The 20,996-nt window shown below is 41.1% G+C and overlaps 1 long non-coding RNA gene across 1 annotated transcript in view; it reads left to right on the top strand.

Annotated features, from left to right (window-relative positions):
* Positions 1-1,454: 1,454 nt before the first annotated feature.
* The window catches only part of LOC122465245, a 39,790-nt gene continuing 20,248 nt past the window's right edge, over positions 1,455-20,996 (top strand). The window contains exon 1 of the long non-coding RNA XR_006289947.1: positions 1,455-1,586. This is a non-coding gene — a long non-coding RNA (uncharacterized LOC122465245). The remainder of the gene's footprint in view (positions 1,587-20,996) is intronic.

Raw genomic sequence — 20,996 nt, 5'->3', positions numbered from 1 at the left:
GCTATTTTGAATTAACTTAACTATGTTCTACATGTTTTAAGACTGAAATGTAACCACAGAAAGGCTTTGTGTTAATTATAAGGAAAGTTTAGTGTAACGTTAATAGCCTTGATGCCGTAATTGTGATAATTTTGTTTTAAATTCAGAAAAAGACTTGTATATAGGGGCCCCACAAAATCTAATGGCCCTGGGTCCACAGGAGAGTTAATCCAGCCCTGCTGGGGAGTGCTAGTGCCCTGGTGAGCCTGTTCATGTGGCTGCAGGGTGTGTCCGACCCACCACGGCCACCCCAAAGCCTAGCTTTTCATGCAATGTCCTTCTGTCCCAGGAGCTGCTTTCAGGGCACCTGAGTCCTTCCGGTTTTCCATTTCCTAAAAGTTTTTAAAAAATTTTTATTGTGATCACTCCATGTTTGTTCGAGGAGTATCGCTATAGTAAGTAGGAGTTCCGTGTTTACGGGAATAGTGCAGCGGAAGGAGCGTTTGATGGGATGAATAACGAATCGTGGTTGGAATGGAGAGAAAAGCCAAGTGTTGACATCGTAGGAGCCATTCTTTGGCTTAGATTGAATGTTCGTGACATGTGTTCAGCGATTCATGGCGAATTCATTCACAGCTCGGAAATTTACTAGAAAATGCCCTCCACTCTGGGTGAGAAGCTGGCAGTAGTGACACCAGTACATATTTTTTAAACTACTTTTGAATGAGTATTTCATGACCCTTAAAAAAAGTTACTGCAAAAGTGTCCTGTTTTGTTTTTGTTTTTATTTTGGAAACATGGTCACCTTAATCTCACATACATGTGTCTACAGGACCTAGCAAGGAATAATAGTTTGCTAAGATTCACCAAAATAGTCAGGGCTCAGTCTTCCCAGAGGAGAGTGAGGAATCCTTAAATACAATTTATTTTTTCCCTTGACTGCAGCTGATGATAAGTGTATGACTTTTGGCAGGAGTATTGATAACACTTGTAGTTTTAGCCTAGCTGGTGTGACTGCAGAGTGTGTTCGTATAAATGTCAATCCCTTTTTTAAAATAATCCTATTAAACTCTTTCCCTTGATAATATTCTCTAGGAGTGAGTGCTACAGATTAATTATTTGTGACTGTACAGAATTTTTATATCCATTTTACATTTAATCCCCCCTCATTGCCCAGCAGTACAAACACACAGAAATTTTTTTACATGTAACCATAAACATAAGTTTAGTGCTAGTAAAAGGTATTAGTACCAGATTGCCTTCACAGAGTTTCCCTGCACAGTGGGAATAGATGTGGGCAGGACCTTATTCCTTGAATTGCTCAGAAGAGATGTAGAGGAGGAAGGGTGTGTGGGCAGCTTGGAGGAAGCTAGAGGTAACCGATGAGGGAAGTTCAGAAGCGGGTGTGGTTCCTGGATGGGAATGAAAGTGGTTGGGAGTTGCTAGCAATTAATTAAAGCTGACAAGGTAGTTAAGTATTGCTGTGCCCATTTTATAGCTGAGGAAACACCATTAGGGTCTGACACTGTGAAATGTTGTGTGTACCTTCTCTTGAAACATAGGAGCTGAGAGAGGGTTCAGTATAAGTCCTAGGTATGAGAAGCAAGGTAAGCCAATCAATCTAAATGTTCCTCATAAAATATCAACTTGAAATTTTAAAAGACAAAATGATATAGCTTGTTTCTAGAATCCAGGGGTCCGGAATAAGACTCCCAATATCAGGCTCCAAAGACTAGACAAACTACCTATGAAGGCAAATATAAATAGTATGGAATGGTTCTAGAGATAATTTTTACATCTGAGGAAACATTATAAAAAGGAATGGGTCTCAGAACATTAGAGTACGCTTTTGATTGAATTGCCCGAAACCTCATTTTATCGTTGTTACATTGGTCTTGGGATATTGCACCTGAAGTTTAAAATGCATTAAATTATCCTACTATTCTGAGGTAACCCTATGAAAGGAGCAGGTAGACATGAAGTAAAAGTATGGCAGTGAATTGATGATTAAGCCAGATCTTCATGGAAGTTCTTCCCACAGTGTGAGTTGGTAGGTCCAGGTTCCACATTATCATTCACACCTTCAGGATTTTCCTATTGATTACTTTCTCAGAAGTGAAGGAGACATTTTTCCTTACAAGTTGCATGATGATGTGCTGCTCATTTGCCAGTCACTCTGCACAGATACCCTGATCTCTCATTCTACTTTTCTAATTTTACAGGCCTAATTCTGCAAATCTGTCAAGTGTGAAGTCTCTAGTCACATGAGTATCTCCATTACAGTCAATGAGACTAGTCACATGATGAAGCACTCTTGACATAGGGAAGATTTGCAAAATTGGGCCCTTGGTTCCCAGAAATAGTGGGAGGTAGCACAGCTTAAACAATCAGTGAAGTGGTAAAACTGAGCAGCAAGTAGAGGAAAGGCCAGTGGAAGGCGGATACCAAAAGAAATGCATGGAGTTGCTGTGTGCACTTGGTTTCCAAATTCAGGATGTGAATCTGTGATATTTGGCAGGACTGTGTGTTCAGCAGATGGCAAGCATCCTACCTGCCCCAGTGGAAAAAAATTCACACCTTTGTTTAATATTTAATTTTTATGAACATGCATAAAATATTCCCCAAAGATAGAATATGGCTGTATTCCAGCTAATCCTATTTAATTGTCCTTTGGCTTATGTACCCATCTTTTGTGAATTTAATGAACAGGAGATTTCCTCTGATTTTATGTAGTGTGTTTTTAGTGAGCAGATTCTTCCATTTCAAGCAGAAGGGGAACTTACATTTTTAAAGAACAGAGCCTTGGAAGCAGCTTTAATTTAGTGCTTTATATAAAAGTGGGCCATAAGGGAAGGAAGAACATTAAACTGCACGTGACTGGAACCATTCCAATATTTATACAGATGGTCATTGTAAGTGTTCAACTTTTATAGTAGGCCTGGATATTAGTCTCTTTCTTTTTTTAATGGAAGGGAATTCCATTGCTGTATCTCTTCATGTCTGTCCGCATATGAATGGAGGGACAAGTACCCAGGGACTCCAATTCTTTATGCTTTGAAATAAGCTACTGGAATGAGAAACTGTGTGGAAGAAATAAACTCTTAATTGCACAGCATATTAAATTACTGTTTTATTTCTCTTCACACATGCTAACTATAAATAAAACAAAAGTCTCTGACAATCTGCCTCTGAGCTTTAAATCAGAGGAATATTGCCACAATTGTCCAACTAAATTGGGAGACACTGGCTGTGCTCCCAGACTGATGCTCCTGGGGCGCTCTGGCAACAAAACTAAGCCATAAACACCAGGTGCGGTATATCTAACAAAATTTAATATCAGCAGTTTCTACATTTGGCATTTCAGAAACACAGAGTTCATTTAAATGGTGCCAGAGGTTTATCTTTCCACCTGAATCATTATAGCTGTACTACGAAATGCGTTGATTTGGGTCTTACTGACATTGTTTTCTTCTGGGTTCATGAAGTAGATCCCAGCCCTGAGTGTGAGGTCATAGCCATCGCTCTGTGCAGTATAAATCATTCACATCTCAGCTTTTCCTTTAAAAAACTTGTACCTTTTTAAGATAAAGACTGTAAAATGGATACAGTGTTGGTCAGCACATACAAGCTTAGAGTACAAAGTCTGGCTCTTTTCCACTGTTAGGAATAAAGAAGTGACAGGCTGAGAGTTTTAACAAATTACAAATACCACAAAGACTATAATATGCATGTTTGAAAAGATCATGTTGTTAGCTTGACAACCTCTGCCAGAGCAATTTTACAGCTGTGCTCCTGGCTTGCAGTACATTTACTTTTCTCTATCATTAACACTCTAGTGCCCAGTGCTCATTTAACACCCACAGGATTTTTTGGTCTGGAAAACAGTAATTATTACTACTGATGAGGCCTGCTTGAAGACTCCTTTTTTCACCAGTTATTTATATTTACACACACGCATGCTAAGTGTAAATATATCTCTGTGATTGTAATCTTAAATCAGCATCAAGGAGGTGGCAGATAAGGCTGGATCTTGCTCTTGTTGAAGTCAACAGCATTGAACAAGTTCAAAGGATGATGGTTTTCACCACTTCAGTGTTCAGCTAGAATGACTGTAGCACATACTTTATTATTAATGATTTTTAGTTTTATTAGAATTTAGTGATATTATTATTTATTAGAATGTATTTTAATTTATTAGAGCATAAGCTTTCGTGAGCTACAGCTCACTTCATCAAATCTGATGAAGTGAGCTGTAGCTCACGAAAGCTTATGCTCTAATAAATTTGTTAAGTCTCTAAGGTGCCACAAGTACTCCTTTTCTTCTTAATTATTAACTCCATTATCTTTCTGGGTACTAAAGTTAAGACGGCCTCTGCGGTGTGTATAGAAGCTATTAGAGTTACAGTTTTCTCAAAGCAAAGCTTGTACTCCACCATGTCTTCCAGAGAAGTTTGCAGCTTCATCAAATGCACAAGCAGCCATCTGTTTGGGGTCCAATTTACAAGCATTTAGCCCTTCTAAGATGTGGGTTGTCACAGATACAGCCGATGTGTTTTCTATAACCTGAACATCTAGAAATGCATCTACTGGCCTGCCACTGACATCAAGGTAATATACACAATGACTTGACACCCATTTGCATCGGTGCATTCATTTATCAACCATGAATGCAAAATTTTTTAAGGTTGTGAGAGAGTTCTTCTCCTTTTCAACTGCTGAGTCTTTCACTGTTGCATCATGTGCTTCTAACCAGTCAGTTGAGTTTCTTGCAGAAAGATAGTGAGCATTTGCTGGTCTTATTCAGAACCAGTGTCCAACTCAGGGTTAACAAGTGACAATGCACTTAACATTAGCCTCCCATTTGTAGCATGTGGTATGTCTTACTTAAATAGAAAGTATGATGCGACAGCCATGTTTGTTCACATAAACTGTGTTGTGTCTCCAGCATTCTTAACAGCCTCATAAAGTACTTCTAAAATTGGCTTTGACAGTGACTGGCTTATAAGGCTTTCTGCATGTGGATGCAGTCCAGAGGTTTGGTGTTTTGCAGCCTTTTCACGTAGTTTGTCAGCATTGGCTTTGCTGATCGGTTTGGCAAACCAAGCTCCTCCACTTTTACCAATTGTAGCAGTGGGAAGCTTTCCTTCTTCATAAGCTTTTTTGCAAGAGGTGCACCTATAGCCATCTTTTGTAACTTCCGTAAATGGGAAAAGTTTGACCTACTAATATCCTTTAGGTTGTGGAGACACTGTTTCTTTGGTAGGTAGCTGCATTTGTGCTTCGGGCTGTTCGGATGTAGATGCACCACTTGAACCTTCAGATGACATGTTGATATGTTCTTTATCTTGGTTGGTTTGACCACTGGGGGCAAGGGATGAGGGAGTTCAAGGGACCTTGTAGGGAAATCCCTGCTTCTGTCCAGGCTGTGAAACCGCTTTGCAGCCCTAAATTGCAGTAGGAAGGGAGGAAAGTGGGAGGATCTGTATAGCAGCAGATCCTGTAGCCCCACCTGTGGCCTGCGCCAGGAATAGAGTAGAGAAGGAGCTATAGTGGATCTGAGCGCCACATCATGTTGGGATGCACATCTCCTGTATGACCCCAATAAATCTTGCCCCTTGCACAGCAAAACCACACCAATTTCATGATTGCAAGGAGCAATACAGCATGATTCCCTCTGTGTAGGAAGAATCAAGAAGCTTTACTTGTGTTCTGCACAGCCACTTATGCAGAATGTTTCTTGGGAGCTGTACTTTGACAGTGCTAGGAGCGAGAGCGTTCTGTTTTATTACAAACTCCAAACACAAGGGTTAAATACACAATGTTTAAAAATCTCCCTCCAAACTGACACACATCTGTATGTGTGATTAAAACCATGCAAGGACCGGATGCAGAGCAGATTGTGCACTTGCAGCTAGTGGAGACGGATCACTGCAAACCATGCGTTATGCACACAAATGGCAAAAGGGTCAGGCCTAGGTCCTAAATAAATAATGCAGGAGAACAGTTGTAATCTGATTGCTTAAAAAAAACATATGGCAAAGAGGACTATTTTTTACTTAGGTAAGGAACTACTTACGGGGTTAGGCCAGCATTTTTTCAAACCTAAATCTATATTTAGGCATCTATATAAATAGCTTAATTTTCAAAAATGCTGAGTACACAGAACACCCATGACTTCAGTGTTGAGCACCCTGAAAATCAGACCAGTTAGATGCTTACATTTGGATTTGGGTCCCTAAATTTAGGTTCTTAACCAAAAGCAAACTGTCTCCATAGTGTGAAGCTTTGTTTTTGTGAAGTGAGGTGTCTTGTTTGCTGACTAGTCTGTACTGAGTGGGTTTTCTTTAACCATTCTTTATTCCTGCACCTATACTTCCTCTTTATGTTACAATAAAGACTTTTGAGAATGCCTGAAAATCCCGCAAGAGGCACTGTCTATGGCTGAGGCATGCTAGTAGAATGCTAGTTCAAAGCCTCTGATTTTAAACATAATTGGCTAAATTCTGCACTCAGTTACATCAATGCGAAGCCACTGGAAACCAAGGGAATTGCATCAGTGTAACCAGGATTTGGCTATTTGTGATCATGAGCTAATTCAGTTCAAACTGAACGGAAGGATTAATAAAAATAAATCTGCAGCTAGGGTTTTTGATTTTAAAAGGGCTGACTTTCAAAAATTAAGAAAATTAGTTAGGGAAGTGGATTGGACTGAAGAATTTATGGATCTAAAGGTAGAGGAGGCCTGGGATTATTTTAAATCAAAGCTGCAGAAGCTATCGGAAGCCTGCATCCCAAGAAAGGGGAAAAAATTCATAGGCAGGAGTTGTAGACCAAGCTGGATGAGCAAGCATCTTAGAGAGGTATTTTAAGAAAAAGCAGAAAGCATATAGGGAGTGGAAGAAGGGAGGGATCAGCAAGGAAAGCTACCTTATTGAGGTCAGAACATGTAGGGATAAAGTGAGACAGGCTAAAAGTCAAGTAGAGTTGGACCTTGCAAAGGGAATTAAAACCAATAGTAAAAGGTTCTATAGTCATATAAATAGAAAGAAAACAAAGAAAGAAGAAGTGGGACCGCTAAAAACTGAGGATGGAGTGGAGGTCAAGGATAATCTAGGCATGGCCCAATATCTAAACAAATACTTTGCCTCAGTCTTTAATAAGACTAAAGAGGATCTTAGGGATAATGGTAGCATGACAAATGGGAATGAGGATATGGAGGTAGGCATTACTATATTTGAGGTAGAAGCGAAACTCAAACAGCTTAATGGGACTAAATCGGGGGGCCCAGATAATCTTCATCCAAGAATATTAAAAGAATTGGCACAAGAAATTGCAAGCCCATTAGCAAGAATTTTTAATGAATCTGTAAACTCAGGGGTTGTACCGTATGATTGGAGAATTGCTAACATAGTTCCTATTTTTAAGAAAGGGAAAAAAAGTGATCCGAGTAATTATAGGCCTGTTAGTTTGACATCTGTAGTATGCAAGGTCTTGGAAAAAATTTTGAAGGAGAAGGTAGTTAAGGACATTGAAGTCAATGGTAAATGGGACAAAATACAACATGGTTTTACAAAAGGTAGATCGTGCCAGACCAACCTGATCTCCTTCTTTGAGAAAGTAACAGATTTTTTAGACAAAGGAAACGCAGTGGATCTAATTTACCTAGATTTTAGTAAGGCGTTTGATACCGTGCCACATGGGGAATTGTTAGTTAAATTGGATAAGATGGGCATCAATAGGAAAATTCAAAGGTGGATAGGGAATTGGTTAAAGGGGAGACTACAACGGGTCCTACTGAAAGGTGAACTGTCAAGCTGGAGGGAGGTTACCAGTGGAGTTCCTCAAGGATCAGTTTTGGGACCAATCTTATTTAATCTTTTTATTACTGACCTGGGCACAAAAAGTGGGAGTGTGCTAATAAAGTTTGAGGATGATACAAAGCTGGGAGGTATTGCTAATTTAGAGAAGGACAGGGATACCCTACAGGAGGATCTGGATGACCTTGTAAACTGGAGTGATAGGAATAGGATGAAATTTAATAGTGAGAAGTGTAAGGTCATGCATTTAGGGATTAATAACAAGAATTTTAGTTATAAGCTAGGGACGCATCAATTAGAAGTAATGGAGGAGGAAAAGGACCTTGGAGTATTGGTTGATCATAGGATGACTATGAGCTGCCAATGTGATATGGCTGTGAAAAAAGCTAATGTGGTCTTGGGATGCATCAGGAGAGGTATTTCCAGTAGGGATAAGGAGGTTTTAGTACCGTTATACAAGGCACTGGTGAGACCTCACCTGGAATACTGTGTGCAGTTCTGGTCTCCCATGTTTAAGAAGGATGAATTCAAACTGGAACAGGTACAGAGAAGGGCTACTAGGATGATCCGAGGAATGGAAAACTTGTCTTATGAAAGGAGACTCAGGGAGCTTGGCTTGTTTAGCCTAACTAAAAGAAGGTTGAGGGGAGATATGATTGCTCTCTATAAATATATCAGAGGTATAAATACCAGAGAGGGAGAGGAATTATTTAAACTCAGTACCAATGTGGACACAAGAACAAATGGATATAAACTGGCCACTAGGAAATTTAGATTAGAAATTAGACGAAGGTTTCTAACCATCAGAGGAGTGAAGTTTTGGAATAGCCTTCCGAGGGAAGCAGTGGGGGCAAAAGATCTATCTTGCTTTAAGATTAAACTTGATAAGTTTATGGAGGAGATGGTATGATGGGTTAACATGGTTTTGGTAATTAAATATTCATGGTAAATAGGCCCAATGGCCTGTGATGGGTTATTAGATGGGGTAAGATCCGAGTTACCCGGGAAAGAATTTTCTGTAGTATCTGGCTGATGAATCTTGCCCATATGCTCAGGGTTTAGCTGATCGCCATATTTGGGGTCGGGAAGGAATTTTCCTCCAGGGCAGATTGGAAGGCCCTGGAGGTTTTTCGCCTTCCTCTGTAGCACGGGGCACGGGTCACTTGCTGGAGGATTCTCTGCTCCTTGAAGTCTTTAAACTACGATTTGAGGACTTCAATAGCACAGATATAGGTGTGAGGTTTTTTTTGTAGGAGTGGTGGGTGAAATTCTGTGGCCTGCGTTGTGCAGGAGGTCAGACTAGATGATCATAATGGTCCCTTCTGACGTAAATATCTATGAATCTATGTTTTTGTTCTACAATCAATAAATTGGGATTTTCTTCTTCTTCAATGGAACCTTGTGTCCATACAAAGCAAACTTGGTCAAAGTTCCCATCAAGTGGTGAAGGAGCAAGACCTTAACAACTCATTAAGTTCCCAAAAGAGTATTAGTCCTGTCCAGTCTCTCTCATTTTAAATGGTAAGTTATTTGGGTGATGGACTTACTACATATGTGTACAGTGTGTAGCACAATAATAACTAGCTCTTACATAGTGCTTTCCATCACTAGATCTAAAAGCACATCACAACCATTAATGTATTTATCATCATACCTACCCTGTGAGGTAGAGAAGGCTAATGTTCTCATTTTGAACATAAGAATGGCCATACTGGGTCAGACCAAAGGTCCATCAAGCTCAGTGTCCTGTCTTCCAACAATGGCCAGTGCCAGGTGCCCCAGAGGGAATGAACAGAACAAATAATCATCAAGTGATCCATCCCCTGTCGCCCATTCCCAGTTTCTGGCAAACCGAGGCTAGGGACACCATCCCTGCCCATCCTGGCTAATAGCCATTGATGGACCTATCCTCCATGAATATACCCTGTTATAGTCTTGGCCTTCACAACATCCTTTGGCAAAAAGCTCCACAGGTTGACTGTGCATTGTGTGAAAAAATACTTTTGCAGATGGGAAACTGAGGTTCACAGAGGCTAAGTGATTTATCCAAGGTCACACAGGAAGTCTGTGGCAGAGCAGGAAATTGAAGCCTGGTCTCCCAAGTCCTAAGCTACTCCTCTAACCACAAAACCATCCATCTCTACTTTAAGGCCTTGCTCTCACCTGTGGCACTTGATGCTACTGTAACATGACTAATAATTTTTAACTATACAACCTGCCATCTTCCAAGGTGTAAAAACCTCCACACACCTCTGAAGACCTTCCTGGTCTTGTACAACAAAAATCTGTAAACTACCAGAGAAGTCTGTGGGGAAAGTCAAGATAATGAGTGCTTTTGAACTGGGAACATGGAGTTTACAAACAAGTGATCATTTTCTAGCTGTAGTGAATTGGAGTCTGCACTCCACCTTGTTCCCACCTATGGATATGGAGGTAAGATTGAACACCTAACACAGAGTGCTGTGTGTTCTTGCTGTCCTCTGAAACTGTTTACTACAGGACTCTGAAAAGAAACCCTCTCCCACTCTGACTTCATCAACAGGATTTTGCCTGCTTTTGTGAACTATTGACTGCACAGCTGCAGATGTAGATTATAGCAGCATATTGGGTCATAAACATTAAGCTAGTACAGGAACTCTTATTAGAAACACATTGAATTCTTGGACAGTTCAACCCACATCACAATAAAACGCAGTTGTAAAGAGGGGTTTCTAAACCTCAGTTATTAGATCAAGAGACAAGTACCTGAGTACATTTAAATATATATAATATATCAAGGGGTGCTTAGTATGGCTCTGACCTTTCATGCCTGAGCTATTGGGAAAGTTTGAAGGCTGTATTGAAGTAGCACTATACATTGACTTTCTACTTTAATTTGAGTAAATTCACTTTGGGTCAGACTCACTCCATTCCACTGCTGTAACTCCACTGAAGCTGCAGTGGAGTAATAGAGAACTTTTCAGGATATGTGTTAGGTACTCTCTTCATTTGGGCCAAATATATGCAACACAACCCTGATCATTCAGAAGCAATGAAAAGGGAGAGTAGAGATTAGCAATGCATTGGATTTGGTCGTTCTAATTTGCATTATAAAAAAATCATTGGCTAGCACCTCCTCTAGTGTAAATGGATCTCTCTCCATTGATTTTTTGATGGAGCCAGGTAAATTTACACCAGATGAGGCTCTGACCCTACAGTGCTAAGACTGTCTCCTCTTCTAAGAAACAGACGCTTTAGTGGGCCGAAAGGGGAAAAAATTACAAGGGGATTAATACATTAGAAAAGTTTCAGTAAATTGCCCATTCCAGTACCGAACAGCTTTCATTGATCATGCCTAAAGGTCTGTATCATTTATTCTTTCCTTGAGTATTAAACATGGCAACCTACTGCAGTGTACTAGAATTCATGATTGATATTCCTGTCCTGTTAGGATAATTAGAAACTTGCCACTCTCTGATTAATGGAAGCCTTGAGAGACCTGAGTATGATTAACTTCATAAATACGTGTTATGAAATCATGGCCAGTGTTCTAGTAGTAATGTATTTTTCCCTAGAGGACTGTATGTGCTAACATAGGAATAGGAGAAAACACAGTGCCATGCATAGAAAGGCACTCAGAAGGAGTAAAAGGGAAAATCCTTTAAGGCTGGAGTCTAACTCAAAGAATTTCTTTAATGATCATTCCCTTTCAGAATTAGATCATGAGATTTTTCTCTTGTTTCTTGCTCTCGCTGTTCTAAATTTCATCACTTTCCTAAATGCACCAAAATGCATACCACATTTGTACACAACACAGTGTACCCTCTCCCTCTGAGTCATGTTTTCTTTTACTGTATGCAGGTGAATTCACTTATATGAAGGCATCAAACTGCTTGAGGAACACTAGATGTTTGCCTTTGCATAGTGAAATCCTTGAGTAGCTGCTGATGTGGTTCCTATACAGCCCCCTCATAGCATTTTTGTAGTGAACATGGCTGGTGGAAAGGGTGTAGCTGGAGTTTTCCTGCATCTTGCTGATCCTTGTCTGCTGGAACAGCTCCTGGGAGCCTCTGGCAGCTGGCACAAAGTAAAGTAGCCTTCAGGCTGCTCCAACTTGTATAAGGGACTGGGTCCAGCACCTGGCTTAGAGACACTTTTGCCTCCTCACCCAAGCTCAGCCAGTCTGGAGAATCTGATTCCCCTGAATCTTGCTCTAATCACCAAATCACACTCCACGTTTAGTTCTTAAGTCCTCATAATGACAGATAGAATTAACTTGTGTCCTAACCACTGTAGTCTTTGGACCAAATGACTTGCTTATCTTCTCTTGTGGTACTTCCATTGCTTTTACAATGCACTCTCTTTCCTCTGCTTCAGAGAACTCCTGTTAGACCAATATTTTGTTGCTACTTATATGGTATGCATTTTAAGGGGAAAGGTGCCAAGGTAAACTTAATTTCAGAATGTCACATTACTAGAGAAAAAAGTGTTCATCGCCTACTGTTTCTACTGGGATAAACAGAAGGCTTTAATTTCTTAGGGCTAATTTATTTCCAGTAGAAATGGACAGCAGCAAGGGTAGAAACACTTTCAATTCTCAGCTTGATAAAGGCCTCAATTCAGCACAGCACTGAACGCTTTGCCGAAGATGGATGGACTAAGCACATCATTAGATTTGAAGTGCAAGAGGGACCTTGACCTCTTGTCTAACACAAGCCATGAATTTCACCCATTAATGTCTGCATCTAGTTTAGAAACTCGGAATGGAATTAGAGCATATTTCTTAGCACGACATCCAGCCTTGATGTTTAGAGTTAAGCATATGCTTAAGGACCTTGCTGATTCAGGGCTAAATATGTAAAGGATTTTAGATACATTAATTCACTGGGGGTAGATAGATTAGAGGTGACTGCTCAGCACATAGGAGTTGATTAGCTCCCACTGAAATCAATGACCAGTTCCCTTTGACATCAGTGGGACCAGAATCAGGTCCCAACTTTAAGCATTGCTAAGAAACCCAGTGTAAGGATGTGGGGAAGAAGTAGTCAAGGCATATATCCGTTTGGTGAAAAAGGTGAAAAACCCTATAGGGTTTTTGTTGCTTTTCAGGTAAACTTTAAAAAAACCCAACTAACCAAGCAGACTTACCAAGAAATAACCATTTAAAAAAGTTTGTTTACCTCCCTCTGGACCCTGAATTTAAAACATGGCTTTCATCACTTTTATGCACACGTCAGTTTGCAAATGCAAACTGATAGGAGTCTGCTGGCTGGGCACTTGCACAGGGAGCTTTTTGCAAATACTCCTCTGCACATGCAAGTATAGGTGTAAATTTTCAAAAGTGACTCATGATTTTGGCTGCCTTAATTTTTGGGTACCCAACTTGAGATACTTTACAGAGGCCTCATTTTCAGAAAGTGCTGAGCATCTGTACCTTCTGGCAGTCTGACCCCTTTAAGTTGTCTAAGTTAGGCAGCCAAAACACTGAAGTGCCTAAAATCATGAATCTGAAAATGTAGGGTTATTTTTATAAATCAACTTGCATGTCATATCCCACTCTTGTTCCTTTGATTTATGGCAAAGAGTCATAAGAGAATGATGGGTAACTTGAGGCCAGATCCGGTAAATGCTTATAAATAGTCCCTTTTTTATGTATGTAGTCCCAGTGATTTCAGTAGGATTACTCACCTGAGTATTGATTATCAGTGTGAGTGTTTTCAAGATCTAGCCCTCAGTTATCACTTAATGCCAAAATTGTCAAGCCACTTTCAATACTCTCTGCTGTGGTGGTTTGAAGAACTGATGATGATACCTTAAGGTTATACAATGGAAAGTTAAGGATCCAAAAATGTATTTGCAGTGTTTTTGCTTTGTGCAGAGTTAGCTCTCTGGTCCTAAGGAGAAAACTGAAAAATTCCCAATAGCTTCAAGAAATTTTTCTAGCAAGTATCTAGCTTGAATGGCTTGAAGCAGGGAAATCTGAGAGACATGAGCATTAAAACAAAAGAGGAAATGGTTGCTTACAATTCTGTCTTGTGAGAGAGTGAAGAATCTGGATTCTGATTACGTAAATTATGAGAGACAACAGGGAAATAAAAGCTGACTATTAAACTTTTTAATGGCAAAGTTACTTAACACACAAATCACTCTCATTTCACTGAGCTTGGAATGTGGAGAAAGGGCAGTAGCTCAGTCAAGTTTTCTAATATATCTGTAGACAGGACCAAAAGTTGGTAGTCTACAGGAAAAAGAAATAAACTTGGCAGATCCTCTGCCGCTAATAAGTTGCACTTGCTTGTCATTAGTTTTGCATACTCGCTGTTGTACAAACCCTTACATTCATTGTTGTTTTCAACGCTGCTCATTCTAACAATAAAACTGAATCCAAAATTGTCTTCCAGGGTCTGTGTACACACAGGAAATTCACATTGCTTTCCTATTTGATCTCATAGCTCCATGCTGGCAGTCTGTCAAAACAGGGAGGATGGCAACATAGGGAAGGTGGTAGGAAAAACCTGTTATGAGCCAGATCTTCAGTTGATACAATCGATGGAGCTGCACCACTGTGTAACAGAACTGTGCCAATTTATACCAGTTGGGGATGTGGCCCTGGACCTTGCAGTTCTGGAGTGTTTTGCTCTGTAGTGCCTTCACTGAAGCACCATTAAAGGGTAAAACTGAAGTGCTGCTTTCCTATTCCAGAATGTGATTAGAATTTAAAATTGCTTTGTTACAACAAGTTTCATATCTTTTTTTTTTTTTTTGCAGTTTATTTAACTGAGGGAAAGTTGGATTCTTAAATAGCATTTAATGCTGACAATTTCTAGCATTTCAGAGTCTGTCAGTAAAGGGCAAGACTTTGATCTACATAATGTCAGGATGTCTTGTCCTGCCATAACAGGGTACATGCGCTGCTGTGGCCCTTCTCGTGGCTATGTCTGAGGAATAGCTCCGCCCAGTCTGATGCCCCCTGCTGTCTCTCATTTGTGCTGTGACCCCTCTCATGTTTCAGGAGTTGCAGTACTCCCTTTGTGAATCAGGATGCTCCCTCTTTGTGGCCTGGCCCTCCACCCGGGGCACTATAGTTTTCCCTTTCCAGTGTATCAAAGTCTCACCAGACTCCCTGTCTGGATATTGTTCCTGGCAGTACTCCAATTCCAACCTATGCCACTTCACCAATGGCTGGTAGGGGAAACCAGGTCTGCGCACTACTCTAGATTCCAGCTCAGGGACTCTCAAATCAGAGGCCAAGGTCTCCATCATCCCAAACCTTGCTGCCATTTTCCTGAACCTTTTTGTACTCCACCTCTATCAGGCTTCTGCTCTACCACCCTTCTCCGTAAACTCTTCCTTGATGATTGGGATGCTAGGTTTCTAATCTCCCCCATCTCTCCTCCTTTCCTTTTCTAAGCCCAGAGAGTGAATGCAGGCTTCCACTCTGCAAACCCAGTTTTTCTTTTCTTTTCTTTTTTTTTTTATGGCGAAGCAGACTTGACTGAATAGTCTATAACTGGCACCAACTACAATTCCTCAGTGCTTAACCGTTTATATCCTCTCATTCTGTGTCTGTCCGGTAAGGTAACAGCGCCTTTTTAATAATACTCTATTTCCCTGATGGCTTTACTAAATAACATTGTGTATTTTTTAACTTAAGATAGTTGAATTTTTCAAAAAGCATTTCCCTTTCTCTGTCAAAGCCCTTACATTAAGTGACAGGGTCGGGCCAGATGGCTATAGGAGAGTAATAGAAGGCAGATATATTAGCCCCAGGCTAAGTAGGTCCCTTTTCCCTGAGTAAGGTAACGGAAGGTTCCAGAACAATCAGGAACCTTCCAGAGACCATTAAGACAGGCTGATTAGAACACCTGCAGCCAATCAAGAAGCTGCTAGAATCAATTAAGGCAGGCTAATCAGGGCACCTGGGTTTTAAAAAGGAGCTCACTTCAGTTTGTGGTGTGTGTGTGAGGAGCTGGGAGCAAGAGGCACTAGGATCTGAGAGTGAGAACGTGGACTGTTGGAGGACTGAGGTGTACAAGCATTATCAGACACCAGGAGGAAGGTGCTATGGTGAGGATAAAGAAGGTGTTGGGAGGAGGCCATGGGGAAGTAGCCCAGGGAGTTGTAGCTGTCACGCAGCTGTTCCAGGAGACACTCTAGACAGCTGCATTCCACAGGGCCCTGGGCTGGAACCCAGAGTAGAGGGCGGGCCCGGGTTCCCCCCAAATCCTCCCAACTCCTGGTCAGACACAGGAGAAGTCGACCTGGACTGTGGGTTCAGAAAAACGGCCAAGCTGAGGGCTGCTGTGAAGCTCCAAGGCGAGCAAATCCGCCAATAAGCGCAAGACCCACCAAGGTAGAGCAGGAACTTTGTCACAATACCCATAAAATGTGATCAATTGTTTCTTCCAGCTGAGAGCACACAGTCCATCTTTCTCTATTTATTTGAAAAAGATTTTTCTTTAAGCCACAATGGCCAGTTAGTACTCTAAACGAAAGCACTTCATTAGTCCTATCAAGGCCCTGAACTATGTTGTCATCCTCAATTCTAGGGCACAATACAAAAAATCTTCTTCCTCTTTTTTTCATTAATCCACATTTTTTGCCCTTCCTCTTTAATATTTTCTGTACCAGGCTTTTGAATTCCTGTGTACTTCAGGATCCATCTTTCCATTTCTTACAGAATGTGCTTGCCTTTTCTTTTTTCTAATGCCCTCATTCTGCTGCAAACTTCCTGACTTTACATCAGCCCTGCCTGCCCCTGTCAGGTTAACTCCTCCTTGGCCACATTAATCCTTTCCAGGCTAGTGTGGGGGAAAACGCCCCATCACACTTTCTTTCAAGGAGTCTGTTGCAACGTTGTTCAGAGTGTAAGAGATGTAAAGCAAGGTATACCAATAAAGAAAAGTTGAGTCTAAGAAACACAAAAATACAGTATACTGGAGAATACTCATTTAGGATCAAATTCTGGTCTCATTGAAATCAATGGGAGTTTGGTCTTTTAGCTTCAATGGGGATCAGAATTTGGTTTTTAGCTTCAACAGGGATCAAAATTTAGCTTCAGTGGGGATCAGAATAAATTTCTCACAACCATGTTTGTCATTGTTTGCTTTGAGCTGCTCCTTTAGCTCACTAGGCAGAGGCCTTCTCTTTCGGAGTTGAAGGCCACTCCCACCTGGCCATTTTTGTTGCCCTTGTCTTCAGTAGGAAGATCTTTTCTGCTGTGTCAAATGAGATATGATGACCGTAACTGAGCACGGTTTTCATTAGGCCATACCATCAATTTAAGTAATGACATTGTTTTTCATCCACCATTTTAACTCTTTCCAAACCATTAACTACTCTGTAAACTTGTTCACATAATTCTAATAGGTTAGAAAGGCCTAATTTATGCCTTCCAAAACCCGCGCTGCTCAGTGAGGGGTCAAATACTCCAGTCCTTACTCAGCCAAAATTCCCTTCATTGACTTCAGTAGGAATATTTTTCTTGAATCATGAATAAACACTCACATTTGGCTAGTAGGAGCCAGATCCTAAACAGATTTTCTCCAGTGTAAATGCAGAATAACTTTATAGTTACTCTGGATTTACAGTATTACTGATAGCAACGTTTTGTCTGAAGCATCCTGTAACTTGATTTTTCTCAGCAGTTTTTCCTAGGCTCTCTGCTTTATAAATCTTGGAATCAACATGCACTTGTTCCTTTTTCAAAAGATGGGTGTAATTTTGGTCCCTCTCCAGTAATAGCTGTTTAATGATAAATTACATGTTTTTATTAGTAGCTCAGCTGTTTTGTTCCTTTAGAATTAGCTGTCATCTGCTGATTCACTACAATTGAATGTCTTTAATTTTTCCATCACCTCTTCTTTTCTTTTCTGTGCCTCACTGCAAATAGTGACTTCTGGAATAGACATTGCTTCTTCCCCACCCTAACCCCAATCATCCTCTCCGGTTCAGACTGCTTGCAAAGAAATCTTTTAGCTTGGCTGCAAACTCCTTATCTTTGATTGCCCCCTTGCCTCTCAGGACTCTAGCACACCCACTGACTCTTCATAGGCTTCTCTTTTTCTGACCTACTTAAAGTATTGTTATATTTCAGTTTGGCAATTTATGCTTCCCATTTTCCTCTTAATCTCCATTTTTCTGCCAAACCTTATGTTCCATTGTATTAGCAAGACTTGGGCTGGATTTACATTGTACGAAAGGATACTTTTGGGTCCTCAATAATTCATCCCTAGACATGGAGCTATAAGCTATTACAACTTTCATGTAGGATTTTTACTTTATGCTGCCTGGCATTTCTCTAGGGACAGAATATTTATTTTGTTTCATTTAAAGGAGAGACAGAGGGTTAAATCCTGGAGCCACTGAAATAAATAGGAGCTTTTGCAAATGACTTCAATGAAGCCAGGATTTCACACACAGTCTTTGGTTTGTGGTCAGCTTTCCATATTGAATGAAAGGAATAGAGAGCACAAAGCTACATTTCCCCACTATTATATTGGGGAAGGCATCGAACTGAGCGTTGGAGGACTTGAACCTATACCTGGTCCAGTGTGTGCTGCTGGCTGAGACATTGCCTTGTGCCTTAGCTTGTCCATCTGTAAGATTAATTTACTCACCATTGTGAAACACTTTGAGAGACAGAGAGAGAGACGGTATTAGTATCATTTATGCATTTAGGAGTTCTGTATTTGCTTATCGAGAGTATGAAGCAGTTACATAACATTTTAGGTCTTCAGAGTAATGGATAATCATTAAGGCAAAAACTCAGGCAAAATGAGTCTCCGTGAAGCCAGTTGTACAACTGACATGCTTAAAGTTATGTATTTGCTTAAGTGCTTTGTCGTATCGAGTCCTAATTAATTATTGCCTTCCCACAGAGTTAGATTTGTTTCTTGTGAAGTGTGTACCAGTGAAAATCTTGTTCAGTGACAAGCACCCTAATGTTTCCCATTGCATAGAAGTCTATTTTAAAACAGGCTGCAGAGGGTTAAATTGGCTCCCCTGTATTCCCATCCCTGGTGCTTATTCAGAAAAAGCAAGGTTGGGAAACTCAAGATAAGAGCATTTATCTTCACGTCAAAACTGCTCACTGTCTTTGATGGACTCCCAACACATTTCAACAAGACGTTTAAGCTGCGGAAGCCAAAATACAAGCAGTCTCTGTTGTGGTTATTGTGCTAAAATGTGGCACACATCAAATCAGTTACAATGTAAACGGAGTTTGTTTTTTTGTTTTTGTTTCCCCTGTCAGCAGCAAGTGTTGCAGGATGAAACAAAACATCTCCTGTCTGTGAGCACAGGCCCTCCTCCGTTAAGATGCTGATTAAATGTGAAATGTATATTTCTTAAAAGAGAGTGGATCTCTAACATTTGGTAGCAAGCTTTCCCATCAGTCTTGGTGTAGGCAAATGCAGCAGGCCCTGAGACTAAGCATCTGCAGGTCACTCCATCTCTCTCTCTCTCTCTCTCTCTCTCTCTCTCTCTCTCTCATGAACTGTCAGTCCACAGAGAGAAAGGACAGGGGCTGCAGAATAGTATTAGAAAACATAACGAGAGAAGGGCCCAAGCCACAATGTTCAGAGCACACCTCTCCCAGAGTGGAAGAGTGTTCCACTCCAAGTCTCTGGAGTGGACTTGCTTGTCAAAAACACAGATGGAGGAGCTGGTCTATCAGTTCATAACTGCTCGGTTAGACACATCCCAGGAGGAGGCAGGCACACACCGGTGGGAATAACTGATGTTTTCATACACCAGCATCCTTAGCTTTCAAGACTCTCCTGGCAATACTTACGTCAGGAAACATTTGTATTTCCATCGCTTTACCCACCCAAAAAGAAAAAAAGCCATTTGCTGTGCCATTTGGAAATGGCCAGACGCTGAAAAGGGATGTCGGCTGTTCCGGCTCCTACCCTTTCCTGTGGCATGTTGTTCCCTGCCAGTCCTCTCCCTATCTTGCTGTCTCCATACTGCCTTCAGTGAGCTTTCTCCTGGCTGTCGATGCCTGTGAGCTCACTGCCCTGAAAGTAAAACCCTTTGCAGCAGCAGCACAAGTTGGTCCAGATTTTGAAATCTAATTGGAGACAGCCATTTGAAAGCTCTGGGAAGTGTGCCCTGCCTCGGAAGGAATTTGCTCATTTTTAAAGGTGTTGCGAGAATAGCTGTATTCGTACGGGGTGTGGAAAAAATTATACCCCTAACCAACATCGCTGTGCGAGCAAACACCCTGCGGTAGATGCAGTCATACTGGCAACAAAAGCCCTTAGCAGTGATAGCCTATTTTGTCTGGGGAACTGGTATAACTGCACCGGCAAACCCTTTCTCGTGTAGACAAACCCTAGGGAGCCTTTCTTTCTGTGTGTTTATATCACACTCTCCAACCATGGTGGCAGCAGCTTTAGATGTTCCCCTTTTCCCCAAGCAGCAGTGCAGCACTAGAGTGCTATTGATTCACAGCCTTTGACTGAGGGAGCACAGGAATTCTCCTCTCCCTTCTTCCCCACTTCTCTTCTCCTATGGATTTCAGAGTCAGAGGAAACACAGTCCCTGATGGCAGGAGGGGTGGGGTGGAAGAAAAGCTAATCTCAGCAGCGGCCCCGGCCTTTCAAAATATGCAGAGTGCCCCTTTTTGGAGGTTGTCACAGTGTACTCTCTTGGCTGTTGTGGCAGGTGGACCTTGTTGAAGAAGCAACTTGGACCAAAATTCTCATGTATCGAGCTCTTTCATGGGTTCACTTCCATGTGTCAGCCGGAAAGACTCTGCCTGTTGGAGTTAAACTTAGAACTGTTGCCCCTGAGGGCTGTAGGCCTTTAGGGAGATGACAGGAAGAAAGCTGATTCCCACCTGGCCAAAAAAGGTAACCTGAGTTGGGGGAGACCCCACTGATGTGAAAGAGATGAATCTGAACAGACTAAAATGACTGCTTTTTAATGAAACCTTCTGCCATGTGATCACTAATATTGCAACCTGACCGCACTTGACAGATTCAGTTAATGATCAGGAGCTCGGCTGGTAACCAGCCCAGCAATTCCGTCCCTTAATGGCACTATAATAGCTGATTAGGACAATATATCTCAGAAAAGCGACAGTGGAAGAGACTCACTTTCTAGCTTATTCTGACACGTTCTAGTGAAGAAAGCCTTTAATCCTTTCAGAGTTTGATATTTTAACAAGCTTTGGTTTTTTCAGGTTTTCTTTTTAATGACTGACATTATCTATAG

Source organism: Chelonia mydas, chromosome 3, assembly GCF_015237465.2.
Source record: "Chelonia mydas isolate rCheMyd1 chromosome 3, rCheMyd1.pri.v2, whole genome shotgun sequence".
Lineage (NCBI taxonomy): Eukaryota > Metazoa > Chordata > Testudines > Cheloniidae > Chelonia > Chelonia mydas.
Note: the sequence above shows the minus strand (reverse complement) of the source record. Positions and strands in the feature narration are given on the sequence as shown.